Raw genomic sequence first — 25,605 nt, 5'->3', positions numbered from 1 at the left:
CGTGCAGAGGAAATTACTGTTGACCCGAATTCCCTGCTTAGCCAAACTGTTACGCAACAGTGAGAGCAAAATAAAGACTTTCTCAGATAAACAGGAGCTTATCAGTCAGAGGCCTTCACTGAAATAACTGCTAAGGATATATGTTAGGAAGATGGGAGAGGAAGCCAGAGAAACATGCGAATGCAGGAAGCGTTAATGAGCAGAGGCAGAGAGGGACGCACGTGTGAATCTGAACACTGGACTTTAAACCAGACCTAAGACCTATGCAGCCCACGGCAAAAGCGTATGATTCCAGAGGCCGTGTGGGTAACAAGCACAGAATTTGCCTCCCTGCTACCATTTTTCTAGCAAATCCTGGGTTCTGTTATTCCTGCAAACAGACTTCCACATCTGTCTCCAGTTTTTTTGCCATAGAAGCGGCCTATAGGGTCAATATTTCTGCCACAGGAAGTAGTTTAGGGACTAAAAGGGATGTGTCCATGTTTTCTGGTGCTACCTAGAAATCTTTGACAACTATCATGATTTCAGTTTACAGATGTTAGTCAGGGAGAAAATAGGTTTTAATTGTTTTACATAGAATGCTAAGTAGTTCAATCAAATCCATACCTGAAAAAACAAAACCGGTGCCACATGTAACCACTAAATACCACCGCCCCTGTGAATGCCATCACTTCCACAACTCCCCCACATACACTTACCCGTTTAAATGCAAACGGCACACTGCGAAACGGACAGCCCACTGAGCCTGTTCTCCACGTGGTAAGGAACTTCATTATGGCCACGTGTTTCCGTGGCAACGTCGACTGTGACTTGGGATGGCGTATCATAATCCCTGCGGTACAATTTGTTGGATTCTATTGCTTTATGTTGAAATTGGCTTTACCGGATTTTCTAAGATAAAGAAATCATTCATCCAAAAATCATATAATATTCATATTGATTTTCTCTTTTTTCCTCCTATGCTCTCCCCGACCCCCATCCTTTTTAAAAGTCTTAACACAGAGGATCACCATCTTGCTTTTCTCTGGTCTCATCATTTCCAAAGAAGTGACAGAAAATCACTAGTAAGATTCCTATGGATTTTTCTGACACTTGTCAAATGCCTCTTGACCTAAAAGGCAGGCCAACTCCAGCCACTTTGAGACAGAACTTGATATGATTGCCATCTCAAGTTCCATTCCCCTCAACCCCAGATTAGAGACTTTGAATCCTTTGATTCATTAGAGACTTTGAATGCTTTGAAATATGCTGGGGGTTGACAAAATATTCTCAAGAGAAAAAATATCATTCCTTTCCTCTCTTACTCACAAACACAACATGGAAACTAGCCCCTCGCAGCCACATTCCATTCCCAGGCCTGGCTGATGAGGTGGTCTGGGAAGCATTCTAGCTGGGAGAGATCACATTGCTAAATGGGGACGAGAGAAGGAATGCGGTTTCCTGAAAGTTTCCAGCAAGTACATGGGAATGGAGCGCTTGAAAGAGCCCTAGAGCTGGAAGCGTTTCCCTTCTGAGAAACACTTCCAATCCCCCGCGGAGCCAAGTGTAATAACAGTCCTGACATTATTATTACAAAGGGGAAAAAATCATTCACGCGGACTTGCTGCTGTAATTTGGGCGTTTATAAGCCACACCCACTTTGCAACCTTAAAGCCATGTGGTTTAAAGGGGAGCCCACACAGAAGAGGGGGCTGTTAGTCAAAGCCAGACAGCAATTACTGTCCGTTTTCTCAGAGGGTGTTGAGGATGGCTATTTTTTAAGTGCTTTGAGAGGCTTTTAAAAAAAAATGGCCTCTTTCTTCCTGCATGCAATATATATCCTCAAAGTTTTAACAAAATTTTCCCTTTTTTGACCACAAGATAGAGTTCCAGACGTGGGCAAAGAACTCATGTAATAAGAGCTTGCGGTTCGGGGGAACTTAATACAATAATCGTGTGTTCAGGAAAATTTTCTGCAATTGCAGCTCATTTTTTTCCTTCAGTGAATCTGCTTTATTTAGAATGAGCCGATGGCTCCCAGAAGTCACTGTGGCCTCCCACCACGCGCGTGTGTCACCAGTCACATTTGACTGACTTCTCTAGTGGCCACGGGCAGAGCACTGTTTTAGGAGACATGGAACTTGTGGTTCCTGCGCAGTAACAGGATGATTTTTTAGATTGTGGTAAAATACGCATAACGTAAAGTGGACCAGTCTAACTGTTGGTAGCGCACAGTCAGCGGCTGTTTAAGTGCGTTCACGTTGCTGCACAGCCATGACCACCCGCCATCTCCAGAGCTTTTTCATCATCCAAATCCAAAATCTGTACCCATTAAGCAATGATTCCCCACGATTCCCTCCACTTCTACCCTAGCAACTGCTATGATACCTCTGTCCCTATGAATTTGCCGATTTTGGATGTTTCAGATAAGTAGACTCGGACAGCGTTTGTCCTTCTTCATCTGGCTTATTTCACATAGTATAATATCTCTGAGGTTCATCCATGTTGTAGCATGTACCAGAATTTCATTCTTTGTTTTTTGAAGACAAAGTCTTGCTCTGTCACCAGGCTGGAGTGCAATGGCAGGATCTCTGCTCACTGCACCCTCTGCCTCCTGGGTTGAAGCGATTATCCTGCCTCAGCCTCTCAGGTAGCTGGGACTACAGGCACCCGCCACCACGCTCAGCTAATTTTTGTATTTTTAGTAGAGATGGGGTTTCACCATGTTGGCCAGGATAGTCTTTGAGCTCTTGACCTCATGATCTGCACGCCTCGGCTTCCCAAAGTGTTGGAATTACAGGTGTAAGCCACCATGCCCAGCCAAGAATTTCATTCTCTTTCACACTATGAGAGGGACTGAATAATATTCCAGTATATGTGTATGCCATATTTTGTATTACTGTTCTTTTTTCAGGCTGAATAATATTCCAGTACATTTGTATTCCATATTTTCTTTCTTCATTCATCTATCAATGAATACTTGGGTTATTTCCACTTCTTGGCTATTGTGAACACTGATGCTATGAACATCAGTGTACAAATACCTGAGTCTCTGCTTTCTTTTGGATATATACACAGAAGTGGGATTGATGGATTCTAGGGTCATTCTACGTCTAACTTTTTGAGGCACCTCCATGTAGCTTTCCATGGCCTCTACACCATTTAACATGCCTAGCAACAATGCTGGGAATTGCAGTTCCAGTTTCTCTATCTACATCCTTGTCCACATGCTATTTTCTGTTTTTCCGATAGTAGCAAATGTTTTGATTTGCATTTCCCTAATGATTGGTAATGTTGAGCCTCTCTTCATGTGCATATTGGCCATTGTATGCCTTCCTTGGAGAACGTCTATTCAGGTGCTTTGCCCATTTTTTATTTGAGTTGCTTGTTTTTGTTGTTGTTGAGTTCTGGGAATTTATTCTAGATATCTATCTCTTATTAGATACATGATTGTAAATATGTTCTTCCATTCTGCGAGGTTTTCCTTTTTCACTTTGTTGATAGCTTCCTCTGATGCACAGAAGTTTTTAATTTTGATGAAATCTAATTTATTTTTTCTTTTGTTGCTTGTGTTTTGGTTTCCTATCCAAGAAATCATTGCCAAATTCAACATCAGGAAGTTTTTCCCCTGTTTTCTACAAAACTGTGTTTTACAGTTTTAGCTCTTATGTTTAGAGCTTTGATCCCTTTAAGTTAATATTTGTATATGATATAAAGTGAAGGTTCAACTTCATTCTTTTGAATGTAACTATTCCATTTTCCCAAGATCATTTGTTGAAAAGCCTGTCCTTTCCCCATTGAATGCTCTTGACACCATGGTGAAAATTCATTGACACTGAAATCCATATGAGGATTTCACTTCTGGGCTTTTTCTTCTGTTCCATTGATCTATATGTCTGCCTTTATGCCAGCACCACACTGTTTTGATTACTGCAGCTTTGTAATTAGTTTTGAAATCAGAAAGTATGAGTTCTTCAACTTTGTTCTTTTATTTCAAGATTGCTTTTCCTCATCAAGATTCCTTGAGATTCTATATGAATTTTAGGATGAATTCTTCTATTTCTGCAAAAAAAATAAAATGTCCTTAAGAACTTGATAGGGGTTGTATAATTCACATGTATTCAATTTATTAACAGTAAATTAATTTAGTTGACAATATTAAATCATTCAATTTATGAACATAGGATGTCTTTCCATTTATTTCTGACTTCTCTTATTTCTTTCAACTTTTTTTAGTTTTTGGTGTGCAATTCTTTTGTCTCTTTGGTTAAGCTTATTCCTAAGCATTTTATTCATTTTAATATTATTATTATAAGTAGAATTGTTTTCTTAATTTATTTTACAGATTATTCTTAGCAGATAAAATCACAACTGATTTTTGTGTGTTGGAGATGATTTTTAAAATGTATCAAGAGGTTAAAAATAGCAGGAAATATCCCTAACAAGAAGCAGCGTTATAAAGCATTGCAACAATCACCTTCTTTGCAGGCATCTGTCTATATATTGGAGGCCAAAGAAGGAAAAAAGATAAACCACTTATCCTACATAAGAAGCCAATCCTTCATAGGTGTTTTTTTGTTTTTGTTTTGGAGACAGTTTTGCTCTGTGACCAGGCGCCAGGCTAGAGTGCAGTGGTGCGATCTCGGCTCACTACAACCTCCACCTCCCGAGTTCAAGCAACTCTCCTGCCTCAGCCTCCCGAGTAGCTGGGACTGCAGGCATGCCACCATGCCCAGCTAATTTTTGTATTTGTTAGTAGAGAGGGGGTTTCACCATGTCGGCCAGGATGGTTTCGATCTCCTTGACATTGTGATCTGCCCACCTCAGCCTCCCAAAGTGCTGGGATTACAGGCATGAGCCACTACGCCCAGCCTATTTTTTTTATTTAATAGGTACTGTCTAAAGGGTAGGGGTACGGAGGTGAACAAATCAAACCCTCCAGCCATCACTGAGTTTAAGAGTCTAGCCAAGTAAGAGGCAGAAGGTGTAGACTGGTGATGCACGCTGCGGAGACCACACGGCAGGGAGGACGAGGGCGGTCTCGGAGCGGAACACCTTTCCATGGGGTGCTCAGGGCCCACTCCACGAGGAAGGGGCGTCGGCGGAGCCTGGGGAGGCGCCACACAGCAAGGAGAGTGGGAGAAGCTCACTGGGGCCTACAAGGCGGGAAGCTCAGCTGGAGCAGAGTGGGCCGAGGGAGCGAGGCGGGCATGGAAGGGCCGGCGGACCGTGCACCCTCTCGGGACTCTACTCTTGGGAGGATGTGAACCTGGCTGGGATAGGGGATGCCCAGGTGTCCCTCTCCATATTTAGAAACTGTGGCCCCCCAGCCAGATGAGGAGCCTTGGTTTCCTTATATTTAAATAAACCTCAGAAAGTATCTCATGCTGCCTGGGGGAGGATCATACATCCTAGAGCCAAGTTCTGTAACTAAGAGAGTTACAAGGTGCAAGGTGCAAATTCTGCAGAAGCGGAGGCAAGCCTGTGCTCCTGTCTCCTGGGTTACCTTTTACCAAATGGAGGTTTGATGGACTGAACCAAGCATTACTGATATGAGGACCAGGACGCCTGTGAAACATGCAAGGTAAACACTCAGTAGAGATGCCAAGGACTTCCACTTCTAGGACTCACATGGAAGCTACATTTAGGAAGAGAGTCTGGTCTTGGTGAGGCATAAACACGTAGGCCAATGGAACAGACTGCAAAGTCCACGAATAGAGCCACGCAATCACGATCAAATGGCTTTTGAGAAAGGCGTGAAGGTAACTCAATGGAGAAAGAATAGTCACCTTCACAAATGAGGTTGAAATAATCAGATATCCAGGTGAACCTCAAATCACCCTCACAATTTATACTAAATTTGCCTCAAAATGGATCATAGATTGGCTTGTAAAACATAAACTATAAAACTTCTAGAAAAAAAGCATGAAGGAAAATCTTCATGACTGGAATTAGGCGAAGAGTTTTTAAATGTATCACCATAAGCATATCTATAAAAGAAATAAATAAAAAATTGGACTTCAGCAAAATTAAGAACTCTTGCTCTGTGAAATATACTATTAAGAGAGTCAAATAAACATGCTGTAGACTGGGGGAAAATATTTGCAAATTACACATACCCAAAAAAGTACTTGTATCCAGAATACGTAAAGAACTCTCAAAGTGCTGCATAAGAAAACAAATAACCCAATTTTTAAAAACGTGCAAAAGACTTTATCATTTCTCCAGAGGACATACAGATGGTAAATAAACACACAGAAACGATGTTCAACACCATCCATTAGGGAAATGCAAATTAAAACCACCGTGAAGTAACGCTATGCACAAATTAGAATGACTAAAGCAGAAACTACTGGCGATACTGAGTGTGGAGAGAATGGGGGAACTGGGTCTTTCACATATTGCCGGCGACGGAGTGTAAAAGGGTACAGCCACCCTGAAAAAGTTGGGCAGTTCTTATAAATGTAAACATACACTCCTCGGTGTTTATAGCAGGGGCTGGAAAGCTTCTTAAAGTGTCAGATGGGAAATGTTTTAGTCTCAAAGTCTTTGCCACAGAAAGTCAATTCCCCTGTTGTAGATGCAGCCACACGAACATACATGAACAAGTGGGTGTGGCTATATTTCAGGAAAACTTCAAGCGGCACTTGTTTTAGCTTTGTTTCATTTTGTTTTTTATGGTTTGTGCAAACTTCAATTGTTTTAACTTTTTTAAAGGATTATAAAATTCCTGTATAGTAGCCTCGATTTTGAGTTGTCCCGTGACCTGAAACTCTAAAATATGTATTACCTGACCATTATAAGAAAAAATTCTATCCCTACTGTAGAGAAATATAAATTTAGGTTCACCAAAAATTATGTAAATGGACATTCACAGCAACTCTAGCAGTAATCACGAAAAACAGAAAACAACATTAATGTCTTTTAACCTATGAATAAGCTATGGTACATCTATACAATGAAATGCTAGTTAGCAGCAACAAGAAGCAAACCGTCGACACCCTCAATCACGTGGGTGAATCATAAGACGCCAATATCCGACGTTAATTCCTCCATTTTATGATATTTCAAACCATGTCTGTATGCTACTAGGCAAATAATATTTATTGTAAGTTTCAATATATCAAGTTCAATATCTCATCATTTTAAAGATGCTCTTAATCCAGTGTGGGGACACATTTGTATAGTCTCTAATTGTACGGCTGGAAGTCAGAATGAACGAGGCTCAGAATCAACTCTGGCATCCCTAAACTGTTACCTTATACAATTAATTTATTTGTATCTCTGTCTCCTAAAATAAAACTAGTAATAGCTTCCCAGAAAAAAAAGAAGAAGAAGAAACCAATATCAAAACGTTTCTACGTGTATGATCTTATTTACATGACAGAGCAGACCCATGGCTTTGGGATGACGTGGGAAGGTGTGATCACACCAGGGCAGCTCAGGGCATCTGGGTGCTGCAGCCACCCTGTGTCTTGCCTGTGATGGGACAAAGCTACACATCTGTTAAGGCTCATGGGCAGTGCACACATGCAGAAGAACTTGGCTCTTAACTGGATGTTAACTTAAAATTCAAAATTCAAGATGTGTTTGTTACACTGTCAGCATGTACCTCTTCAATATTCATGCATTCCAAAGCCTGCCTTTGTTAAAAGCCACAGAATGCAGCAGGAAGGGAGGAGACAGGCTGACAGAACCCTGAAGAGTGTCTTCAAAGAAAGAACTGTGATGTCAAAGACGACCTTGCATGAAGGAGTAAGACGGGGGAGATAAAAGTCAGACTTGAGTATTTTTCGCCGTGTTGTGGGAAGCACCTCGCTGAAAACCATCGTGTATGGCAGTAACGATGCTAAAAGTTCAACAAGGCACCAAGGGATGACAACTCAGACAGGCGAAGTCGCTTGTTTTCTATAAATTCTGGAAAAGGGGGCTTTTAGGTGTCACCCATCAGCATCTACTTGAGTCCTGTCAACAGCAGGCATCGCACTCCAGGTGCCCGTACTCCTTAGAGATGCAGAGGAAGAGCAAAGACGAAACGCTCCCCTTTGCAATTGCACGGTCAAGCAGAAGATAAACTAATGCCTGCAAGGAAGGACCGCACCAAGAACAGGCCATGGGAACATCTTAAACACAGCCTGTTCAAAAATAAACAAGGACAGAGACTAGTTGGTGACTGTCAGAAGGGACCAGGGGGTGAGTGGGGAAACTGGACTTTCCGGAAAGTCACAGAACACAGCTCTGAAGGTGCAGAGGTAGGGAAAGCACACGTCATAGAAGGAGCACAGGCAGTGAGTCTGTGCCAGTATGGGACAGGAAGGAGAGACCAAGAGCACAAGTGGCCACGCCAAGCACGTGGGAGCAGCATCCCCAGCTCACAGCTCACCCCGGCAAAGGACGGAGATCACCGCCCTCTGAACTTGCAAACCCAGGGTGAGTGGACAGTGACAGCCACTTGCTCTGTATATAATGACTGTACCATATCTGTACTAACTGGAGTTCTCCAGGGAAACCAACAGGAGCTTTGTATGCATAAAGGGAGATAAATTTATCTTAAGGAATTGACTCATGCAATTATGGAAGCTGGCAGGTGCAGAATCCACAGAGCAGACTGGCAAGCTGGAGACCCCAGGAAGGCTAGTGATGCAGCTCAAGCCCAGTGGCCATTAGGCTGGAGAACAAGGAAAGGTTCACGTTGCAGTTCCATTTGGAAGCTGTAGGTTCCTTTAGGGAAGGCTGGAAGAAAGATGGAGTGTAAGTTTTTTTGCTGCATACCAGGTTGCTTGTTCAAGGGGACCCAACCTCCCTTTCATTCAACGGTTCTGAATCTGTAAACTGGCTCAAGTCTGGGAATTGATTGCGCGGGCATGACTCTGTTTTTATGGTTCAAGTTAGACTTTTGTTTGCTTGACCCAGAACTTCTCTGCTTATACAGATCGAGTAAGAATTTAGTAGGCTTCCTGCATGTTCCACTGCTGGGAACACCATGATCCGCCACCCGATGCCCCAGGCTGGCACCAGTCAGGTGCTTCTGATTGCAGCTTTGATTCTGCTGTCCTTTACAGGGTCCACATCCCCACACTGCCGCCACTTGGCCCCTGCTACTCGAGGATTCCATACACCTGTTGCATGGACATTCCACACTGTAGGGTGTGGCCCAGAGAGAAGAGCAGTCACAGCTCATCGAGAGTTCTGGGGCTCCCTTCTCACACGCATTTCCCATAACTGTGGTAAACAGTGTGGGTTCCCAGCCCTCTTGGGGTGAGTGAGGACATCTGGAAGGACGAATCTTCTCTTGCATTCCAACCTCCCCAAGGCTTCCAATCCCTCTTCTGCATTAAGCCGTGACAGGATCAGCATCTCTAACTCACTCACTGTGGGCTCTTGGCTCTGTGTCTGCCAAACAGCCCAAGTTGCTACAAAAGTGAGTTCAGAATCGCTGCTTAGTGGGCCCTGTCAGTGCATTTGGCCTGATCCAACTCTGTGCTCTTCCCACCACTATCTCATACCCTTCGTAGCTTCAATATCCACACAAGACCCCATTCTTCCCTTTGCAGGAGAAAAAGCTCATTGACTGTGATCACAATAGGATCGACTTTTAAGGGATCCCATTTCTTAAATTTGGCAGACTCTAGTGCAGGAAGGAAGGAGCAGAATGCGGCACAGTACAGCTGGTCAGATGTGCTCACGCTGAGAGCAGAGTCATGGACACCGGGGGCTGGGAGACGTGGAGGGCTGTGGGGGATGGGTACCATGGTCCCTGTTCAGGGGACGGTTACACTAAACGCCCAGACTTCCCCAGGCAATAGATCCATGTAACAAATCTGCACTTGTACCCGCTACATTTATAAACATTTTTAATTATTTATTTATTTTAAAAAAACTTTTTTAGACGGTTTCACCCGGTCGCCCCGGCTGGAGTGAAGTGGCACTGTCTCGGCTCACTGCAACCTCTGCCTCCCACGTTCAAGCGATTCTCCTGCCTCAGCCTCCTGAGTAGCAGGGATTATAGACACCCACCACCACGCCCGGCTAATTCTTGTTTTTTTTTTTAATAGAGGTGGCATGTCTCCATGTTGGCCAGGCCGGTCTCGAACACCTGACCTCAAGTGATCCACCTGCCTTGGCTTCCCAAAGTGCTAGGATTACAGGTGTGAGCCACCATGCCTCACCTTTAAAAAATGTAGAAAGCAAATGTGCTCACATGGAGCACCCACTGTACCAGGTGCTGGTGTGTGGACCCAGTCCTGTGAGGTAGGTGCCCACCCACCTTGTCTTCCAAAAGAGGACACTTGGACCAGAAAGGAATTTGTCCAGTGGCAGAGAAGGTGCAATGGTGGATTCAAATCCAGGTTGGCCTGGCTCCAAAGTGTGTTTAAATAAGCTGTTGGTCCAAAACCTAGAACCTTTGGATGCTGATTGTTTAATAATGCCTCCCGGGTTTTCTTGTTTCCCAAAAGTTTTGCATTTTGGCACAGTCTCTTTCATGAATCTGCGGCTGGAATGTTATGAGAATAAGATGAAGAAGAATTGGCCTCCAATTTTATTTTTGGATTCAGAACATGTCCGTCGTGTACGGTAAAGGCAACCAAAATCAACATAGTTAAATTAAATCATGACTTTTGCAGAAGTACTGATTCACATAGGCACCGCCCATTTTCAGAGAGAACATGTGAATTTCAGGAGAACTAGCCTGCCTCCAGTTAGGGAGAAACTGTGCTCCACACATTCTGGTTCAGAAACTCCTCTGGGCATTCTGAGATGCCAGAATCTGGGAGGTCAGGTTCACCATTGCACACAGCTCTTTTCCAGAAAGCATGATGTATTCTGTTTGAAAAACTAACAGAAGCTTCTAGTCACAGACTGAATGGCCAGTAAGTTTTTAAAAAGACCTGGGATTAAAGTTATGTAGAAGAAATTAATTTATGGCTTTATGATTTATTAAGGTCTCTTTGGCCTTCTGACTCACATTGCCATTCAAAGAGTTGTTAGACAAGCTCATTTTGGACCAAACTGAGAATGCACTGAGACTGAACCCCAGGTAGACAGTCAGTCTTTGTCTCGGTCCACGCTGCATCCCCAGCCCCTGACGCCGTGGGGCTGGGCAAAGATTTGTGAAGTGTACCAGTATTATGTGTGGATGAGAATGTTCTTAGCACCAAAGATGTGAGATTAGGTCAAGAATACAGGATTAGTCACTGAGCTCACGAAGTGTGCATTAGTCATTTTATTAACACTGAATAAATAAAATTCTTTGTAAACAAAGAAGACACAGAATAAGTGGCCTATGTTAAAGATAATTATTTATACGTCGTGAAATGTCTGAACTCAGTCCCCTGAGAATAAACCATCTCGATATATTTCTTCAGCTTAGCTGAGAAAAGTTCAACAATAATAAACATGAAATGTCTGCGCTTTTTACACACCCAAAGGAAAAAGTGAGAACCCCCACTCTGACTGCTTCAGCAGCAGACCCGTGTGCTCAGGGTAAACAAACAAAGCTTAGGGAGCCCGAGATGGGGGCCTGCATTCCACAAACCCGGGGCTGCCCCACAGGTGGGCCCCGAGCAGTAAGGGGATTAAAGGGCTGGGGCCAAGGGTCAGGTCAATTTTTGATCCAGAGGCTGAAAATCTGAGACTGGCCAGGTCAGAAAAGGCCCAGAAAGTCGAGTACACCACCTGCTCCCAGCTCCCCCAGACAGGCAGGCGTGAACTCAGCTGTGTTGTTGAGGAGGGGATGGCAGAGGAGGGTGCTGGCCTTCTCTCTGCACTTTCCAGAACCCTCCAGCACCCCAGTGACAACCTAAGGGGCATCTCTGCACTCACCTCACCTCTGGCACAAATGCACCAGCTGGTTGCACTCTGGTGGGTTTCCCAGACTGGGTTTCTTACAGAGAAGACAGGCTAGCGAAATTCTCTAGAAGATAAATGCAGAACTTCCAAAGTGCTATTTAGAAGAGTAATACAACTCGAAAACAATCAGCCAGTTACAGTGAGGACCCCAGAGGACAGATCAGGGTTTCTGGAAGATCTGCTGGTGCAGCTGTAGCCCTGCCATGTGTAGGGTCCATTCAAGGTGGGCTGTGCAAGGCTGTGTGCCATTAACCCCAGGGACCTGGTGCTCCCAGCTGCATCTGCCCAGGGGTCTCTCTCTGCCCCCCACCCAGCCCTCACAAGAACGCCCTGAGGCTCAGTCTGGGCAATCCCATCTCCTGTTGAAGTCCAAGAATATGGGAAGTTTGTGATCATTAAAGGAAGTTTAGGAATAGGAAATAGAGGGGCTGTTTTATACGTAGAGACCTAAGGCTTCGTCTACCCATAAAACACAAAGGAAAACAGGGAGCCCTGAGATACCGTGTAAGGAAAGTAATTCAGGCGCAGGAAGAAAAACGCGAAGCCCAACCTTGAAATAAAGTCCATAACATGCGGCTGTGGGGTGCCTGGGTGGGGGTGACCCAGAACAGATTTCCTGAGGCAAGTATTTGAGAGACATACAAAAAAATGAATCCTGCTCGGAAAGTCAGCTTTGTGGCATGGGGTTAGAGCAGCCAGACTCACTTTGTCAATATCTACTCCACCCAAACTTCCAGAAAGGCCAGTGCCCTCCAAGAAGGCAGGGTCTGGAGACCCACCAGACAGGTGACTGAAGAGGTCTGGGATGTACCAGCTTTTAAAAATATACTATCTACTGAAGACGTGTGCCCACAGTAACAAACACAAAAGAGCTTTTTTCCTTACTAATCATCAGACCAAGAAATCAAAAGAATCGTTTTATAGGAGTCTTTGTGCTCATCAAGCTGATCTGCAAAGTTTGAGGACTCGATCAAACAGAATAACACAGTGCCTTCTTAAAAGAGTCCTCTTGTAGGGGTTGGACAAAAGATATGCATTATTCTGATCATGTGTAAGGTACGTGGTGTCTCCCCCGGGACAGGAGGGGCCCACTGCCAGCCAACCTCTCAGGGACATTTCCCCCGCTCAAAGGTGGGGTCAGCCCTGCACAGCTCAGGTCAACCCAGGAGAAACAGGACAATTCCCTAGTCCAGTCAGCAGGGCAGTGGCACCTCTACCCCCAGCACTCACTCCCCACAGTGGACCAACCTGAATTCCAGCCAGCCACCGTCCCGGTCACAGCCATCCAGATCCCCACCTTAGGAGGCTATAACCCCCCCACACCCAACCCACGCCATGCCCCAGCCAACTCTACTAAAAGCATATTCTTCGGCCGGGCACGGTGGCTCACGCCTGTAATCCCAGCACTTTGGGAGGCCGAGGCGGGTGGATCACGAGGTCAAGAGATTGAGACCATCCCGGTTAACATGGTGAAACCCCGTCTCTACTAAAAATACAAAAAATTAGCTGGGCATGGTGGCGCGTGCCTGTAATCCCAGCTACTCAGGAGGCTGAGGCGGGAGAATTGCCTGAACCCAGGAGGCGGAGGTTGCGGTGAGCCGAGATTGCACCATTGCACTCCAGCCTGGGTAACAAGAGCGAAACTCCGTCTCAAAAAAAAAAAAAAACAAAACAAAACCATATTCTTCCCTGGAGATGCCTCATCGTTTTGTATACCTCCAAAATCCGCACATCCGACAGGAGACGGTCGGTGCATGTGGTGTCTTCGGGTTCTGAACCATCATTACTTTTGCTCACAGGAGTAGCTAAGCCCGCAGCCTGTCAGAAGAGGCCTCTGCCTCTAACACATCTCCGTCCCTGCACCATCGCAACCCTTCCTCTTCCAGGCCATTCTGCGTCCAACTCCCCCACCGCGAACTGTCATTAATTCTCCTCTGCAAATCTCTGAAAACCTGCAGCCTTGGGGGTGCAACCAGCCCACGAAAGGGAACACGGAGGGCAGCGGCCCATCAATAATCGTCAGCAGGGAAGACGGAGCAGCCAGGCGGCGGCTAATTAGATGAGGTGGAGTAATTAAATTCGCCGGCTTTGATCTGTTCTTCAAATATTTCCAAATGTTCTCTATCATTTGGCTTTAGACATCATCACACTTCTCCACCATTAGGAGATGCCTCCTGGTTGACCTCAGTCTCTCTGCTGCAGAGGGGCTCACTCAGCGGCCAGGCCAGCATCCCCCAGAGGAGGCGGGGGTGAGGGGGGCGGTGAAGATTCTCACCTGGGAGTCAAGGGGTTGCATTAAAGTGAGTGATAGGGGTGCCGGGAAAATGCGGGAAATGGCTGAACAAGCTGTTTACCAGTCATTTTCAGTTTTGAAAATCGGATGGGCCATCACCAGAGGGGACTTGCAGAGAAGCTAAAGCTAAATTGCAACATTGTGTTTGATTCATCATCAAGGCACAGACTATCACACTTCCCACCTGGAGAAAGCTGCCTCCGCAGGCTGAGACACGCAATTGCCGTTCAGAAGGTCCCATTTCCATGGCCTTCCTGCCCCCCTAGAAAACAGCCTGCTCTGTGCAGGAGCCTTAGGGAATAGACCCGCCAGCCAGCCCTGGTGGTGTCTCTCTTCCCAATGAGGAAAGACCAGCCAGTTTTTCTGCTGAAGTAGATGGCCGTTTTGCAATTAGCAGGAGTCTGGGGAGCGTTGGGGTCCCGCTGGCTCCCAGCCTGCAGCCCCCACCTCGGCCCTGCAGGGCCACCACGGGGAAGACCCATCCCAGTGCTGCCTGCTGGCGCGGTCTCCAGAACCAACTCGGATTCACGGGTCGGCAGCGGCGTCTCGTCCCCTCCTAGAAACTGGGAGCTCTGGCGCAAATACCGCTCTCCAGTTCTGCTACTTTCCCCTTCCTCAGAATAAAAATAACCTCTTCAAGGGAATGGCTGTCTGTGGGTAAACCGTCTGAGCGAAATGAGAACCCACTCCCAGCACTGCCTCTGCAGACTTCCCAAACCAAACAGGAGCCTCAATGTCTGAACGTTTCTATTACTTCATCTACGCATAAAGCACTCGCAACATCCAAGAAGCACAATCTTTTAACACAAAACAATGGAAAGTGAGAAGGCTGTTTCATTACTTTTCCATCTTTGGCTCAGACATGGAAAGGCTATTCTGGGCTGCGTCTTACAGGAAGTACCGAAAACCTCAGGAGGGATGGAGCTGCTGCAAGATTTCCAGTCTGTTTTAACAGGCTGTTGGAGACATTTCAGACAGGTTTCTGCTGAAGACCCAAACGTGTGGGTGCTTATCTGAACTGAACCCAAATCTTTGGAATTTTACACCTCACTCCTGAAAACTCTGCTGCATGCTCTGACCTGCCGCTCCTGGAGGCACTGTCTCCTGGGACTCAGGGTCATCTCTGCACACACCTGTTCTGCCGAGGGTGGTTGGGAAACATCTTTCGACTCTGTCTGTAATTCTCCAGTTCGTTCTATACGGTCTGTGCAACCGCTGAGCTTTCAAAGCAAGCCCCCTGGAATGCTTCATAGCTGGATGGTCATAGGAGGGCTTTATAATGAATCTACTTGGAGCAACTCAGAACAGGTATCAGCTAGAAGGACAATTAAAGTACGTGTTCTGCCAGGAAATCCTGCCAGTTTTTACCTGTTAAAGCAATTGGGAAATAGACCTGTACCTGCTGAAAAGTGTACTTGTACGTGCACGCATGATGTGGGAGGGTGAGCAGGTGTTCGCGAACCACAGTTATATTCTTAACAATGCTCCCTGTCTCCGATTGAAAAAGAATGCTTGGTGCTCACACTTTCTTACAGCGAGGGGAGGAATGTTCCGTGGAGCTCAAGAGCCCGATGGGGTGGTCAGATTTTCAGAGTGAAAGAAAGTGCTCACTACGGAGCGTGGATTTCCACAGCCAATGTATTTTGGGGTTTCCTCTAATTAATTAAAAGCCACCAGCTTTGGATTCTTCTTCCTCTTTGCTGCCAAACAGTAGGAAAGGAACTAGCCTAGCAACCGAGGCCCCGAGGACACCATCAGTCACTTCCTGGCCCTCTGTGCCGGGATTTGTCCAGAAGCGACGTTTCCCCCTGTGCTTGTATGAAAGGACACCTCTACGGGAACAAAGGGACAATTAAGTGATTCACTGAGTAATCCTGCTGAGAAATGAATCCCAGTTGAAGCCACATCTAATTGCGCAGAGACGCTGAATTAGTGCCTCGGTGATAATAGAGAAGGAATGCTTTCGTTCCGCCACAGTGGATGAGTGGACTCTTAGAGAGCAGCACAGCACCTGATAACACACAGCTAGAGAACTGCAGTGTGTTCTGCTGACTAATTTCACATTAGAATGAAACAGAGAAGACGCGTTCATGACAAAGAAAAAAGAATTTGAGGTTTCTTTCTAAGTCTTCTGGCTGTGCCCTTCTTTTCCTGGGTTCTAGCTGCACAGTGTGGAACGCAGAGTGCTTTCCTGTCACCTCTGCCATGCAGGAACAGCTGCTGCCATGAAAAATCTGAAGCCCAATTTGGGCAGAGCCCCCATATCCACAGGCAAATGCTGGGAGACTCCTACTTTCTCTCCAGCTTCCCCTTTTCCGTGGTCACAGCAAATCGAGCCACTGTTTTCAGGAAGTGGTGACTGGTCTATTATTGGAGTGTGGTCTGCGGTCCGGCCTACTGTGGTCTCCCCTTGGATTTTGTTCCATTAAGGTGCCATCTTTAATGGTGCCAACTCATTACCATCCCTTCTCCCTCCCCCAAAAGCCTTGTCCACAGCACATTCCTGACCATCAGACCACTAGTAAACATAGGTCAGTGAACCTCTGCCCTTCTCGCATGGACATTCAGAAGCCCAAGGCCTACTTCTTCTTGCAGTCCCGACGCAAAGACAACAGTGAAAAGTACTGGCACTAAGCCAGCTGCAGAAGCGTCTCGTTTAACCTGGCAAACCATGCTCAGTTACAGGAGCAAGTCACAGGAACATGGGAGACCCAGACCCTCAGAGAGACCAAGGTCACAGAGTACCTGTGAGAGGGATGGGCGAGGTGGCCAGAGCACACGAGCACAGCTGGGGGGCCCAGGGGACCCATGGAAATGGGGAACATCCAGTCTAGATAGCCAGCTTCCACCGGCTCTACTTTGAGGCTTTACTGTGCTATTTGTCACAGGTAAAGCTGTGTAACTGAGGCCCTTGTCTACCAGTCCAGCTCTCTCAGCAGCTTTGATTTCAATGAAAAATGGTACGTGTTCAAAGAAGCCTGGGCAGGGCCCCGCAGCTGAGAAATACTGTTAGGTGCACTGTGAATGAAGAGGCCACCTAAACAGGCTTTGTGTGATCAACAAGCCTGGTGAAATGTCACCAGGTCAGCTAATCAGGCACTGCAGCAGCTAGCCATTATTCTTCTTTTCTGGAGGTGTACGTGCAGGTCACGGGGGTCACCATGGTGTAGTCCTGCTGCAGTCAGTTCAAAGAACCTTGCATTCCTGCCTTTTTATATTAATAAATATAAAGGAAAAAGGTAAAAACTAGAAAAAGTTGGGGGGCAGTGAAATATTGGGGGCAGTACAGAGGGGCGATGGGCAACGTTTCTCAGGGCTTCTTTGAGCGGGATTGTGTGCGGCATGGAAACCTACAGATGGGAGATACTTTAGACTGCCGAGAGATTTGGGGGGCAAGGGATGATATTGTGGGGTTGTTAGAAGGAGCATTTGCCGTATTGACTGATTGGTTATAGCTTGGATATGATTTTGCAGCAGTTGAGAAATTAGTTGGAAAAGGCAAGGTCCAAATAAGAGAAGGAGAAGGATAGATTTAAGGGGGCCTGCTAACAGTAGGAGCCACAATTGTGAACACGGGGATCTGGGTTCAGCACGGGGACCCGGGTTCAGCACGGGGATACGGGTTCAGCACGGGGATCCGGGTTCAGCACGGGGATCTGGGTTCAGTGGGTTCATCTCGGGGACCCGGGTTCAGCACGGGGATCTGGGTTCAGCAGGTTCAGCTCGGGGACCTGGGTTCAGCATGGGGACCCGGGTTTAGTACGGGGACCGGGGTTCAGCTCGGGGATCTGGGTTCAGCACGGGGACCTGGGTTCAGCACGGAGATCCGGGTTCAGCTCGGGGACCCGGGTTCAGCACGGGGACCCGGGTTCAGCACGGGGATCTGGGTTCAGCTCGGGGACCTGGGTTCAACTCGGGGACCTGGGTTTACCCATGGACAGCCACATTTTTTCCTGGAGCTTTAGAGTCAACCACACTGACTTGTAAAACCTTAATTAGGGTCTTAAAATGGTTACACCACTGTTAAAAGGGTGAGGGGTGGGATGTACACAGAGATCCAACACGTCTGTTCCCTCACTGTGTATTTACCTTTTGAAAAAGCACCACCCGCTACCTGACAGTCGTCTCACCAGAGTGAGCAGGTGCTGGGCGGAGCAAAAAGAGCTCCAGCTCTCTCTGTTTAAGATTCTCACCCTCTACGGTGCCATGTTACTGCCAATGGACAAAACTCCCCTTCCCAAGTCCCCCAAGGTGTTCAGGATCATTCAAAAACATTTGAACTACTGGCGTGCTTTCACGTGAGCACTAGAAACAAACCCTGCCCACGTGGAAAATGCTTTCCAAGTCAGCTTTTCTAAGTGAACGCCAGTCTCCAAACCTGGACACTGCACAAGGACCTTCTCATGTTTTCCATTGCTTGGCTTCCAACATGCATCCTAAAGCCCGAGCCTTTCAGGTTTGCGTCTCTAATGGCCTCTTGCAAACGGCCTTGCTATTTCAGTTTGTCTTGAATGATTCTAAAGTTTTCCATCTTTGGGGTGGGTGGAACCATTCACTGCTGGACAGACTATCTGCAGCTCAGCCAGTTGCCAGGCACTTCCTGAGCTCACGGTCCTTGCCAGCTCCTGGCTGGCGTTTATTGTAGGCGTTCCAGTGTCCTGGGTAGTTTGCAGGCATTCCCTCCTATTCTTCGTATCCTTATGAGGTAGATGAATTACAGTTTTACCCCAGTTTTACATATGAAGAAACTGAGACTCAGAGCTGTGAAGTCACTGGCACACACAACATAGCCAGGAAGCAGCAAATATGAGACCTCACCCAGGTCACCTGGCTCAGAAGCCTAAGCATGAATCCACTGGTGGGCCTGGGGCACCATGGCACACAAAATACCAGCACCTTCTGCCCTCGTGGGTCTCACAAGGGAGAATTCAGAATTAAACAAATGCAAACAACGTATTTAATAAGCACAGGAGGAGAAGAAAGTACAGATCGCTCTGGAAATGTGCAGCAGACGTACCTTGCAAATGTGCAGTTTCCTTATATGGAAACACACACACCCTCTCAGAGGGAAAAAGGAAAGCACACACCAAAAGCGTTTTTTCTCCTCTAGATCCTAATCCCTGCCTGGAACAGGTTACCTTTTTTCCCAGGGAGCTGAAGAAATATATTAAATACCTGAAATCCTTGATCATTAATTTGTTCTCATCTAAAACCTAAGAGGATCTACACACAACGCTGATGTGACTAAAAAAATAAAATAAAACCTAAGAGAATCACTAACACACACAGCTCCACCTTCTGAAAAAAATTGATGACGTGATATCATTTGCATTTTTTCCAAGACAGTATGCATTGCTGTAAGTTAAAAATAAGCATTTGCCTGAGATTTAGAAAATGAAGGTGAAAATGAGTACATGCTGTTTTCTGTGTCATGTGGACATTTTTTATTAGAATTTGTTTTTCAGAGAAAACTCAGCTTTAAGCAAATGTTCTCCTTCCTACAAAGCTGGGGTGGTACACGTAGGTGTTGATGGTGAAGTAGAAAAGTAAACCAGGGAGAGGAACTGTGGCTAATTTGCTCTTTTATAGTGATTTTTAAAATAATTAATGGCCGGGCGTGGTGGCTCACGCCTATAATCCCAGCACTTTGGGAGGCCAAGGCGGGTGGATCACGAGGTCAAGAGATCGAGACCATCCTGGTCAACATGGTGAAACCCCGTCTCTACTAAAAATACAAAAAAACTAGCTGGGCACGGTGGCGCACGCCTGTAATCCCAGCTACTCGGGAGGCTGAGGCAGGAGAATTGCCTGAACCCAGGAGGCGGAGGTTGCGGTGAGCCAAGATCGCGCCATTGCACTCCAGCCTGGGTAACAAGAGCGAAACTCTGTCTCAAAAAAATAATAATAATAATAATAATTAATGGAAAAGGGCATTGAAGCCAGTGATCAGACTAACATATTTTAATGCATCTGTAAACTTCAATTATCTATACTATACTGTAACATCAGCTAGCACATGTCGGGCATGTATTATTCACCAGGTACTGGACTAGGTCTTTGCTATAGCTATGCCTTTCGAGGCAGATACTGTTGTAACTATTCATGAAAGGTAAAAATGAATCAATCATTGTCACACCAAGCATTATCCTACACACTTTATGTGTCTTGGGGGACATTTTCCATTAATTACTAGTGCAGCGTGTGAATCCCCATCCTATTGCTGGGTGAGAGTAAGGAATGAGTCCCACTTTCCCTCAGCACACCCTCTGATGGGCCACTGCATCCGGAAGAAATGGTTTCATTTCAGAAATGGTTGACCGTCTCTCCTGCAGCAGCCGTGGACTCCGCACCAGGGATGAGAAGTAGGTCTGGCTGCTTTGGCTCTTGCTCGTTGTTAAACCTGCTTCCTCAGTCATGCGATGGCTGCCTTCTCATAAGCTCGTCCCTGCTTTGGAAAGCCAGTGATCATCGACAATGTTGGCAAGCAAGAATTCTAACGCATTTTCTCATGTAACCCTCACAGCCACGAAATGAGGCAGGAACTTTTACTACGTCCACGTTACAGGCAAGAAACTAAGGCACAAAGGGGTTGAACGACTGATCTGGTGTGGCTGTGTCCCTACCCAAATCTCATCTTGAATTGTACTCCCATATTTCCCACGTGTTGTGGGAGGGACCCAGAGGGAGATAATTTGAATCATGGGGGTGGTTCCCCCATATTGTTCTCATGGTAGTGAACAGGTCTCACAAGATCTGATGAGTTTATCAGGGGTTTCCGCTTTTGCATCTTCCTCATTTTCTCTTGCTGCCACCATGTAAGAAGGGTCTCTCACCTCCCACCGTGATTCTGAGGCTTCCCCAGCCATGTGGAACTGTAAGTCTAATTAAACTACTTTTTCTTCTCAGTCTTGGGTATGTCTTTATCAGCAACGTGAAAACAGATTCATACAATGCCTTACTCATGATTGCAGAACTAGTGCTAGTGTTGAAACCCGAGCAATCTGACACCAAATCCAACTCGGGGAGATTTACTAACTCACCTAAGCAACTCTGGGCACAGTCATCTGATTCCACTATCAGAGGCAGCTTTTTATTATTGTGAAGTTCAGCTGAGACACAGGAGAGAGCCAGAGACCCAGAAGAGCATTCAAGAGACTGCTGTAACCCAGAACATAGCACTTTAAGGCTCATCCCCTGTGCTCCTAGAATCTTTCAAATGCTCCACTCCATATCCCAGCTCTGTTTCTGGATAGCAAGCCTGCCCTCCCCAAATGAAGCCTTCGCCTCCTCCCTGGGCCTTGATCCCCAATACACAGAGGGTCAGATGAGGTTCTGCAGACCGGAACATTACCTCACAGTGACTTCCAGGAGGCAGGTCTCTTTGCCCCACCAGGGAGGAGAGGCCCCACTGCCCCTGCACCTGCAGCCAGGCAAGGGAGGTTTCTTCTTTTTAAAATCCCTCCTTGTTTCCATAAATCTTGGGCCTCTTAACCTTCCAAGCTCTGAATAAAGGTACAGTGTTTCTTCTCCACAAACAGCATACTGTGCCCCACTTCCATCAAGGCAAGGGTCACCCAGTGCCTGTTGAAAACAGCCTTCTCATTGAGAATGTTCACATTGCTCACTTTCCCTGTAGTTCTGAATCTTTTCTCCTTGTCCATTCAAAGTTCCAGTGAAGGTGCTGCATTGATAACAACTTTAGCCTCTCCAGTGTTCACAATGGAAGGCCAGGAAAGAGATTAACCATGGCCCCCGGGGGAATTCTGAAGATGCTGGGAATGGGGTGGGCCCCCCACCTCGGGGGCGGGGAGGCCACCATGGAAAGCGGTCAACGAGGAGCCCTGCAGGCAGGCGGTTCTTGACACCACATAGACACTTTCAATGGCTCACTTCTTTAGATGAAAATGAAAGAGGGGTCACAGGTTTTTTCTTTAGCTCTGAAATGGTTCGTTCTGCTTTCCTGCCAGTTACCCTTAACCAAAGAAACTGCTGATGGTTTCAAATAATATTTAGTACAAAGGAGGAGGAAGAGGAAGAGGAAGAAGAGAGTGGTTGGGGGCAATTCTCAATGCTGGTTTCCACTTTCACGGGGTTTACTGAGCAGCCACACTGAACATGAGGTTTGATTTAGAAACTGAGCTAACCTAGATATTTCATGAGGGATTGACTTCAGATTCTGTTATCTTTTTGTGCCCTTGGGTACACAGCTTTTCAGATGAATCAAAAATGGATTGAAAGAAAACTAATTTTCATTTTAAATCCCTATGGTGTAATAGGTCATTTCATGTTTTTCCCTTTTCTAGTGCTGTTTGTATTGTATGTTTCTATAACATCTAATATGCTATGAAAACTAATTAAGTGGTAAAATAATTAGAATTTATATATAATCACCTAAGTACACAACTAAAATTTTTCACTCCTTTATATTTTTTGTCAGTTTATATTAGGTAATTGCATTAGGTAATTTAGAATTTATCTCACCAACTGTAACTTTGAAGAGTATATTCAAATAAAAATAACAAAACTCTTTGTGTTTTAAGTAGACTTTCACGTTAACCCCAATAATATCTGAAGTCCTACTGAAGTGCCAAGTCAAAGGCGTTAGAACAGCTCTGAAGAAAAAGTAAAATACCTTCTCAAACAACTCTGGGCAGAGGCCCACCACCCGGCCACAATGCCCTCTTCTTGCTGCAGGAAGCTTCCAGCTAAACGGTTTTTCCTTCCATCCCACAGTGCAGTGGAAACAAGACCCAAGCTTTTCTGAAGGTGTAAGCACAGGGCATGCTTCCTGCTAAGTGGTCATAAGTCAACAAAGCCATCTGATGGGAGTTTGGGGGAAAGGGAATTTTATAGGAATCGTGGGGAAAGGCGTCTTCCTCCGTTGGAGGGTTCTCTTGGAGTGGGGAGATTAGGAAATCTCCATGATATAAAATGATCGAAGTTCGAATCATTCTCATCCCACCCAAAAGACTCCAATTTCACTTTGGGGCTTAATCCCTTTAGTTTTAAGTGTACGTTAAAAATATTTAAATAAAAATGCAGCTGCCCACAAACTGAGACCATGACTGTGAGGGACATGTGTGTGTATGTGGAGACTCAGGTATGTTGGGGGCGGGAGGGCAGCCACCGGGGGACCAGCCTGATGCCTCTGTCTTCTGATACTCAGATACCAAATTTAAAGAGAACATTTTGAGGAATGTTGTGCAAATATTTTTGCTGCCCACTTTTAGAACCTATACTAAGACAATGTGGGTGGAGTATCGGATTATGTGCAATAAACATGTGAATAAATAGGGTTGTGCCATTTCGAAACATCCAAATACTGAGATACAAAGAGATGGAATGAGTGTCTCATGATCCCTCAGCTTACGGGTGTTAAAGAAAAGTAGATGGAGGGGGGAAGGCACCAGGTCTGAGAAACGTCCAGTTCACAGGTCTCACGTCATCGGTAAAGCATGTTTGAGGGGGAAATGATGGTACTTTCGGTTGGATTCTTAATTAAAACTTGTTACATTCTTTTTACTTTTCTGCAGAGACAGCCCGCAGTTCCCATTTGCACTTCGCATTCTCTGGGGTCTCCAGTCACTGAGTGTTCCCTGCCCTCTTTCAGGACACAGATGAAATCCATCTTCTCTCTTTCATGGGAGTGGTGTGAGGACACGGAGGTGGGGGCGGAATCAAGTCTAAACACTAAGAAAATGAAAACAGATGCGTGGAGAGGAGGCGAGGCTGGTGGGAATGAGGGCCCGGAAGCCGCGCTCAGTCCAGGCGGCCTGTGCGCCGCGCTCCTCCCCGACACCTTCCTCCAGAGCCTGCGGGAGGGGCTGGCCTCGGCGGGCAGCGCCGGCAGGGAACCGCTCCTGTCTTCGCGGAAAAGCCTGCTGGGCAGTCTCGGCATGCCTTTTTCAATACACTGTTTGCGGTTAACTGGGAGAACCAGAGCCGGGAGAGTAAGGATGCAGTAGAGAGAAAACAAGGAGAGACCAGCCCCTAAAACACGTGACAAGGAAAGCGCGGGGCCTTGTGTGTTTGTAGGCACGGGGGACAGGTGCCAAGGCAGCGGCCCCCGGCTGGCCCGCGGGTCCAGGGGACGTGAGCAGACCGGGCCGCTGGCTGGGCTGGCCCGGGCGGGAGGCCGCTGTTTGCGAAAGGGCGGGCCTCCCAGGACCCAGGACGCCATGGTGGACCCGACGGCCTGGCGAGGCGCGAGCGCAGCCCACCTGGCTCCGCCCCGCCGCCGCCCCGCCCACCCGGCTCCGCCCCGCCGCCGCCCCGCCCACCCGGCTCCGCCCCGCCGCCGCCCCGCCCACCTGGCTCCGCCCCGCCGCCGCCCCGCCCACCTGGCTCCACCCCGCCGCCGCCCCGCCCACCTGGCTCCGCCCCGCCGCCGCCCCGCCCACCTGGCTCCGCCCCGCCGCCGCCCCGCCCACCTGGCTCCGCCCCGCCGCCGCCCCGCCCACCTGGCTCCACCCCGCCGCCGCCCCGCCCACCTGGCTCCACCGCGCCGCCGCCCCGCCCACCTGGCTCCACCCCGCCGCGGGCCGGAGGTCGGGCGCGGGGCTGACGTCAGCGCGCCGCCTCCGCGGGAGTCAGACCCCGGGTCCTGCTCGGCCTGAGACAGAAGGGCGCCGCGCGTCTGCGGAGGCGGGGGAAGCTTGGGGCTTGACCAGGGGGCCAGCTGCCCGGGGGTGTCTCTCCACCAGTTCTCTTGGCCCTGGAGGGAGCCATCCTCCGCGTAAAATACCTTCCTGAACCGCGATGCTGCTGCCTGCAGGCCACAGCCCACGCTTTTTATAGCGCTCCTCCCACAACTGCCTCTGGACCTTCTTTTACTGGAGGGGTGCGGGGTGCTGAGAGCGGGTAACCTTTCCTTGTGGCACAGGAGGAATTTGGCCCGGAGGCTGCTGCTCATGTTACTGGAGCTGTGTGGCTGGGCCGGAGAGGCTGTGCCGAGAGCCCCAACAAGGACCTGGCCAGAACCAGAGGGAGCACCAGAGACAGCGCCCGCCTGGCCTCGCTCACACAGGCAGTTGTACACCTCTCAGGCGTGTTCAGGCAGATAGATAGTAATCCCAAAGAAAACCTCCATGGTGGCTGCCTATGAGCATCTGATATAATTCCCGGTATGCTGTCTACGATTAATTGAACCAACTCCGGGACCTCATGGTGGGGACACGGCAGTTAGAAGCAGAGGAAAGGCCAGGATATGCAACAAACACTGTTCAGTCCTCGTCTAGCTCATCGTATGTGCTGAAGGTACTGCAGGAGACGGCAGGCGTGGAAATGTCCACCAGGGCCGAGATCCTGGACCAAGGAGGCAACGATGCTGGAGGCCACTGGTTTCACCACAGGACTTCCCTCACAGGGCTCTGGGGCTATGACGGGGCTGCGTCTTCACTGACTCAAGAGAACGAAGCTTCACTGACTCACAGAAGCCTGGACCACCTTATCAAAGGCAGGCACCACAAGGCCTAGCCGTAGAG

The 25,605-nt window shown here is 47.4% G+C and overlaps 1 long non-coding RNA gene across 1 annotated transcript; it reads left to right on the top strand.

The window, feature by feature from the left end:
* The first annotated feature begins 20,913 nt into the window (after window positions 1-20,913).
* Window positions 20,914-23,175, top strand: LOC135277950 (uncharacterized). Its single transcript, XR_010345483.1, has 3 exons — window positions 20,914-20,996; window positions 21,790-21,969; window positions 22,663-23,175. It is a non-coding gene; the product is annotated as an uncharacterized LOC135277950 (long non-coding RNA).
* Window positions 23,176-25,605: the final 2,430 nt, after the last annotated feature.

The sequence above is a fragment of the Aotus nancymaae genome, unplaced genomic scaffold, assembly GCF_030222135.1.
Source record: "Aotus nancymaae isolate 86718 unplaced genomic scaffold, 86718_ANA_hifiasm-v0.15.2.pri h1tg000036l, whole genome shotgun sequence".
Lineage (NCBI taxonomy): Eukaryota > Metazoa > Chordata > Mammalia > Primates > Aotidae > Aotus > Aotus nancymaae.
This window is presented reverse-complemented; position numbering and strand designations above follow the sequence as displayed.